Source organism: Zingiber officinale, chromosome 9A (genome assembly GCF_018446385.1).
Source record: "Zingiber officinale cultivar Zhangliang chromosome 9A, Zo_v1.1, whole genome shotgun sequence".
Taxonomy (NCBI): Eukaryota; Viridiplantae; Streptophyta; class Magnoliopsida; order Zingiberales; family Zingiberaceae; genus Zingiber; species Zingiber officinale.
The window spans coordinates 95,023,485-95,031,892 of record NC_056002.1 but is presented as its reverse complement, the minus strand read 5'-3'; positions in this window follow the sequence as shown (position 1 = coordinate 95,031,892).

Genomic DNA, 8,408 nt, shown 5'->3' with positions numbered 1-8,408 from the left:
AGGAAAAATTGCGTTAAAAATAATTCCTCACTTAACCTCCCTATTTATAGTAAGTGGGTAATTCGGCCCAACTCTAACATAAATATAATTGATTCCCTTTTCTTTCAGCACGACCCTGCTGGGTTCACTTGGTTACTAGAGTCACCCTATAAGACATAGAGTTTGCTAGGTCTCGGGTTCGATTCCCGCTTAAGCTATTTATGTTTCTATTTGTTTTTGGTACTTCCGCTACTCTAAAAATTCTGTAAACATATCCTAAAATTCCAGAAAAATCATAGAATATTTCTAAAATTTATTTGAGAATTTTCGGGTGTTACAATCCCCCATACCTTATAAAAAGTTCATCCTCGAACTTAGAATAACTCTGGGTACTTCTGTCTCATACTGGCTTCTGTCTCCCAAGTTGCTTCTTCTGCTGTGTGATTTTGCCAAAGGACTTTTACTAATGGTACTTCCTTGTTCCGCAATTTCTTAACTACCCGGTCTATTATCTGAATAGGCCGACTATCATATCTGAGGTCTTCGCGGACTTGTACCGACTGGGGCTCAATCACCTGGGTGGCATCTGGGATATGCTTCTTCTGCATAGAGACATGAAATACATTGTGGATAGCTGACATCTCCTGGGGTAGCTCTAGCTCATATGCTACCTTGCCAACTCTTCTGGTGATAAGGTATGGTCCCACATATCTGGGACTCAATTTGCCCTTCTTCCCAAAATGCATTACTCCCTTCATGGGAGCCACTCTGAGGAATACTGTATCCCCAACTGAAAACTCTAGGGGTCTGCGCCGTGTATCAGCATAGCTTTTCTGGTGGCTCTGAACTGTCTCTATCCTCTGGCGGATCTGCTGTATAGCTGCTGTGGTATCCGCTACTAGATCTGTCTGAAGTTCTAGTTCCTTCTGTTCACCACTCTCATACCAGCAGATTGGAGATCTACACCTCCGTCCATAGAGAGCCTCGTTGTTGGAGTGTATACTGAAAGCCTAAGCTTTGTAAACATTCATTATGAATAAAGAATCACATTTGGTCTAATTATCTACATTTGTTTGTAGTTGTTCATTTAATTTATATTGTAGATAACATAGTATGTGGTGTCACATACAGAAGATGATGTTATTAGTACCTTATAAATTATAAACAGTAGCTCACGACCAGAATGGAAAGGAACAAACCATTAGAAGGTCGTAGTGTAATTAGGTATTAGTTTATCTTGACTATATAATTACACTAGTACACTCAGAGTGTATTGAGTAGGATCATTTGAGGTCGTTCCTTTTATACTGACTTTATAAAGGAACAAAGACCTCAGTTATTATGGAAGTGTGTGCTCTTAATCCTAATATAATAACAAGCACATATGTTTGATATTTATTTCTTTAATTTATCAATGGGTGAGATTTAGTTCGATGAATCAATAAACCCGATAAATTGGGAAATGGTATCACTCATAGTGTGTGTTGTTGATTATAGAAGGAAACTGTGTCCTAGTGATACTAGGTTGATAATGTCCTCAAGAGGAGCTCATAAAGATTGTCATGTTAAACCCCGCAGGTGGACTTAGTCCGACATGATAATAAGGTTGAGTGGTACTACTCTTGGACTTAGATATTAATTAAATGAGTTGTCAAGAACTCACTTAATAAGTGGACATTCGATATCTTAAACACAGGGAGACTAACACACTCATAATAAGAAGGAGCCCAAAATGTAATTTGGGATTGGTGCGTAGATAGTTCTCTAGTGGAATGAATTATCATTGATAAAATTAAGTTGTGTGTTCGGGGCGAACATGGGATGCTTAATTTTATCGGAGACCAAAACCAATTCCTCCTCTCGGTCCCTATCGTAGCCTCTTATTTATAGAGTACTATACCCACATATACCCACCTTCTATACCCACCAAAGGGGGCCGGCCAAGCTAGCTTGGGAAGTGGCTGGCCCTAGCTTGAACCCAAGCTAGTAGGGCCGGCCATAATTAATTAAAAAGAAAATTTAATTTTAATGTTTATTATTATGTGGAAGATTTAATTTAAAAGAGAATTAAAATTAAAATATCTCTCTTGTAAAAGATTTACAAAAGATTAAAGAAAGAGATTAGATCTCTTTCCTTATTTGTAGATTGGAGAGATGTTTTATTTTCTCTTTAAAATTATTCACATGTTAATAAAATTAAAATTATAGATATTTCCTTTTATTAACCATGAAGAGATTTTAAAGAGAAATTTTATTTTTTAAAATTTCCGAAAATAAATAAGGAAAGTTTTAATTGTTGATTGAAACTTGTCCAATTTGCTTCCTATTGATTTGGCCGGCCATCATTGTTTAATTGGGGAAATATTATTTTATTTTTCTCAATTAAATCATGTCAAGGAAATTAAGGAAAATTTATTGTAATTAAATTTCCTAATTTACCTAGGCCAAGAAGTATAAAAGAAGGGGTGAGGGTGCCTTCACAAGACACAACATCTATTATTCCTCTCCCTCTTTTGTTCCTTGGTGTGGCCGACCATCATCTCCTTCTCTTCCTCTTGTGGTGGCCGAACCTCTCCCTCTCCCTTGGAGTTCTTGTGGTGGCCGAATACTACTCGGAGAAGAAGAAGAAGAAGGAGAGAAAGCTAGCATCTCTTGGAGCTTGGTTAGTATTTTGGTTTTTCTCCTTGGTAAAGCTTTTCTTTTGTGGCCGAACCTTGCTTGGAGGAGAGGAAGGTGGTTGGTGGTTTCTCATCTTGGAAGATCATTGCCCACACAACGTCCGAGGTTAGAAGAGGAATACGGTAGAAGATCAAGAGGTTTTTTTTCTACAAGGTATAACTAGTAATTTCTATTTCCGCATCATGCTAGTTATTTATGGAAATAATACCAAATACAAGAGGCTTACGTTCTAGTATTTCGAATATGTTTTTTCGAAGTTGTGTTCTTTTGTTTCTTTCTTTTCCTTGTGATTTGATTGTTCTCTTTGGTTAACCTAAAGTTATTTTAGGAAATTAAATATTAGCTTTCTATTAAAGGTTTTGTCTAGTCGGTGGTGGTTGCTCCCATATCCAAGAAGGCCATGTGCCTCGCCACGTCAGAGAACCTTTATGGAAATTAATATTTAATGGAATTAATAACTTAAGGAGACTTGGGTCGAACGTGTTAAGTTCCGCAGAAGATCCAAGTCAAAACCTAAAAGAACAAATAGATTAAGTTTTGGATCAAACGTGTTAAGTTCCAAGGCGATCCAAAATTTAATTTAAAAGAACACATGGTAGCTAGGAAAAGGTTCGGACCTTTGTACAAATACAGTGGAACCTATAGGTTTTCCGAGTAGCAACCAACAATTGGTATCGAGCTAGGGTTTGCCTCCTGTATTTGGTATTTAGTTTAATTATACATGTCATACATAATTTAGGCAGGATAATAGTAGGATGCTAACTTTGTGGATGCAGGATCCAACTATTATGGCTTTTAGTTAATTATGTGTGTGATTGGACCCTTGGACATGTCAAGGGCAATTTATATGTGTGCATGATTGTATTAAAATACAGCAGGAGTCGATTTAGTTTTATTAGGATTTTATTTTGATCTAGATACATGTACATTCCTTTTATGGAATATAGGATCAAAATGTAAAATTCTATTTATGTCGCGGATCGAATCTTGCAAAGCGTGGAACCTTCTAAGGACCTCGGAGCAAGATGGATGCGACAGTTAGACCCGGTGGCGGTGGCCAAATATGGCAGCAGCTTCGGATGACAACACACGGAGGACAATTAAAGATAAAAGCCATAATAGTTGAAAATTAGATGTTCTATTTATTGCTTGTATAGTATGCTGTGTGCATGTTAGTTTACAAGTTTAGTAGGCTAGCATAGTTAAAATTCCTCATTTATAAATAACTAAGTGGGAGAGGGATTTTTAAATAAATCTCATGGTCTCCATTACTGGTTTGTAAGTGATGCAAACAAGCTTGCGCGTTGGCTCTGAGTGCCTTCCTCCATAACGGATGAGCTTGTTTGTGGATCACTAGAACAGACTTCCATTTTGGATGACTATAGGAAATTAATTAAGAGCGTGTGATCTTCCCCAACGGAAGGGGCATAATCTTATTAATGGACTTAGTGTCAAGTAATGGTATACACTTAGACACATCTAATAGTATCCTCCCAACGGAGTCACTATTATTATTTGTGTGACCAAATAATACCAACTATTAATTTTATTTGTCAAAAAGTTAGGTTGACAAGATAATAAAATTAATGGGTTAAAACCCTCCTTTTACAAATGTTGAATTTGTATACGTCCACACTAACGTGGCATACAAAATTCACGGTGTTATGAGGTGTTGGTTAATTTAAAATAGTATTGTTTGAGGAATCAATATTATTCTAAATTTAGAGTTCTGACCAAAAGTTATTTGTGATTCTTAGGATGTCTTTCAACCCACTGTCCATCATACTTCAATAGAATAGACTTACTGGACCAAACTACATAGATTGGAAAAGAAACCTGGACATTGTTCTTACTGCTGAAAGTTATAAATATGTACTAACTGAGCAGTGCCCTGATGCACCTACTGGTGAATCTACCCAAGAGGAGATTGAATATCATAGGAAATGGGTAAAAGCAGATGAGATGGCGCAGTGTTACATTTTGGCTTCAATGTCAAATGTATTGCAACATCAGCATCAAGATTTACCAACAGCCTATGATATTATGAACAATCTCAAGGAACTCTTTGGTCATCAGGATAGGACTTCTAGGCAAGAAGCCATGAGAAAGATAATGACAGCCACCATGCAAGAGGGTACTCCTGTAAGGGATCATATCCTAAAAATGATGGATTATCTGAACGAGATACAGATCCTTGGAGGAGAAATTGATGGGGAAATCCAGATCGATATGATCCTCCAAACGCTACCTAAAAGTTTTGAGCAGTTTCGCCTGAACTATAATATGAATAAGAGGGTTTATTCATTAGCGGAACTACTGACAGAACTTCAAGCAGCAGAAGGATTATTTCGTCACAATGCTCAAATTCACTATGCTGAAAATGGTTCTACTTCTAAACCGAAAGGAAAGAAGAAGAAGAAACAATTAAAGCTGGAATGAAGAAGCCGAAGGGCAAGTGCTTCATCTGCAAGCAGGCAGGACATTGGAAGGCGGACTGTCCTCGTAAGAACCAAAACAAAGGTATATCTCATGCTCTAGTTGTTGAAACATGTTTAGCGGTGTTATCTACCAGCACCTGGTGTGTAGATACGGGAGCCACTGATCATGTCTGCAATTCCTTGCAGGGGTTCCAAAGGGAGATTACCGTCTACATGGGCAATGCTACTAAGGTGGCAGCTGTTGCAGTGGGAGACGTCTACTTATCTTTTAGTAGAAATAAAAATTTGGTTTTAAGAAATTGTCTTTATGTACCCAGTTTTAGAAAGAATTTAATTTCAGTTTCTAAACTGTTTTTAGATGGATATTCAGTTTCTTTCAGTAACGATGTAGTTATTAAAAGAAATAAAGTGATTATCTGTTCTGGTACATTAGTTGGCAATTTGTATACTTTAAATCCAATTTCTTCCACAAAGCAAAACATGGAAATTTATAACTCATCTTCTAATTCTAATAAGAGAAAAGAACCTTCGCAAATGAACCAAGCATATCTTTGGCATCTAAGGCTTGGACATATTAACTTAAGTAGGATTCAGAGGCTTATAGCCGATGGACTTTTGAGTTCATTTGAGTTGGAAAATTTTCCAACTTGTGAATCTTGCTTGGAAGGTAAAATGACCAAGAGGTCGTTCAAGGCCAAGGGTATAGAGCCAAAGAAGTGTTAGAGTTGGTTCACTCTGATTTGTGTGGTCCTATGTCTGTCCAGGCAAGAGGAGGTTTTGAATATTTCGTCTCTTTCATAGACGATTATTCAAGATATGGATACATTTACCTAATGCACCGCAAGTCCGAGTGCTTTGATAAGTTCAAAGAGTACAAGGCTGATGTGGAGAAACGACTAGGTAAAAGTATCAAGACACTACGGTCTGATCGTGGTGGCGAATACCTCTTAGGAGAGTTTAGGAATTACTTATCAGAGGCCGGGATTCAATCCCAATTGTCTGCACCTGGTACACCCCAACAGAATGGTGTGGCAGAACGAAGGAATAGGACTCTTATGGAGATGGTTAGATCGATGATGAGTTATTCAGAATTACCAAATTCGTTTTGGGGATACGCTCTGGAAACAGCAGTGTACATTCTGAACTTAGTACCTTCTAAATCAGTTTCTTCTACTCCCACAGAATTGTGGAATGGGCGAAAGCCCAGTCTAAGACATATTCGGATTTGGGGTAGTCCAGCACATGTGCTGAAACCAGATGCTGATAAGTTAGAATCTCGTACAGAAGTTCGCGTGTTTGTGGGGTATCCCAGAGGAACAGAAGGTGGTTTATTTTATAGTCCTAAAGACCAGAAGGTCATTGTTAGCACCAATACCCAATTTTTAAAAGAAGACTATATAATGGATCACAAGCCCAGTAGCAAAGTTGTTTTAGAAGAACTTAGAGAGGACATGTCTACCTTAGTACCAACAGTACAAGATGAAGTACCACAAGAGACTGCAACACGTGTCACACATGATACACAACCACAGACTGTGCCTCGTCGTAGTGGGAGGGTTGTTAGGCAACTGAAGATTCATGTTTTGGGAGAGTCTTCGAACTTGATCCCGGAAAACATGAACCTGATCCCCGTATATGACTAAGCACTCCAAGATATAGATGCAGAATCTTGGCAAAATATGATGAATTCGAAATAGAGTCTATGTACTCTAATAAGGTCCGGGAGCTTGAACCACCGATGGTGTAAAAGCCGTTGGATGCAAGTGGATCTACAAAAGGAAAAGAGGGATGACGGAAGGTAGAAACCTTCAAAGCTAGGCTTGTTGAAAAAGGGCACATAAAGAGGGAATCGATTATGAGGAAACCTTTTCACCGAGCATGCTTAAGTCTATCCGGATACTCTTATCCATTCGCTCATATGGATTATGAGATTTGGCAAATGGATGTCAAGATAGCTTTCCTTAATGGAAGTCTTGAAGAGAACATCCATATGAAGCAACCAGAAGGATTTATTGAAAAAGGCAAAGAGCATCTAGTATGCAAGCTCAATCGGTCCATTTATGGACTGAAGCAAGCTTCAAGGTCTTGGAACATCCGGTTTAATGAAGTAATCCAGTCATATGGATTTATTCAAAGCCCGAATGAGTCTTGTGTATATAAGAAGTGTAACGGAAACGTGGTGGTATTTCTTGTACTATACGTAGATGATATTTTGTTAATTGGCAACAATGTCAAGGTATTATCAGACGTAAGGGTATGGTTGTCCAAACAATTTGATATGAAGGACTTAGGAGAATGTGCACACATTCTTGGGATCAAAGTTATAAGGGATCGCAAGAAAAGAATGTTGTGTCTATCCCAAGCTTCATATATAGATACAATCCTTGCTCGTTTTAGCATGCAAGACTCCAAGAAAGGTTTCTTACCTTTTAGACATGGAGTAGCTCTATCTAAAGAGATGTCTCCAAAGACATCAAAAGAGATAGAGGACATGAAAGCAGTTCCTTATGCTTCAGCTGTAAGAAGCCTAATGTATGCACTGATATCTGTTTTACCGTAGGAATGGTCAGCAGATATCAGAGTAACCCTGGACAAGGACATTGGACTGCGGTAAAGCATATATTAAAGTACCTGAGAAGGACTAGGGATTATATGCTAGTTTACCAAGCAGATGATTTGCTCCCTGTGGGTTACACGGATTCAGATTTTCAATCAGATAGGGACAATAGTAAGTCTACATCAGGCTATGTGTTTACTTTAGGAGGTGGAGCCATTTCATGGAGGAGTGTTAAGCAGAAATGCGTTTCGGACTCAACCATGGAAGCTGAGTCTCCGAGGCAGCTAAAGAAGCAGTATGGCTCAGGAACTTTCTAATGGACTTAGATGTGATTCCTGGTTTGCCCAAAATCATCACAAGTTATTGTGATAATAGTGGTGTAGTTGCAAACTCGAAGGAACCATGAGCTCATAAGGCGAGTAAACATATAGAGCGCAAGTACCACCTGATACGAGATATCGTGAAGCGAGGAGAAGTTGTCATCGCCAAGATTGCATCAGCAGATAACCTGGCAGATCCTTTCACTAAGGCCCTTCCGGCAAAAGCTTTCGATCGGCATGTGGAGGGAATGGGAATCAGATGTATGGTAGAAGATATGGCAGCTTAGTCATTAGTATAAGTGGGAGATTGTTGGAGTGTATACTGAAAGCCTAAGCTTTGTAAACATTCATTATGAATAAAGAATCACATTTGGTCTAATTATCTACATTTGTTTGTAGTTGTTCATTTAATTTATATTGTAGATAACATAGTAT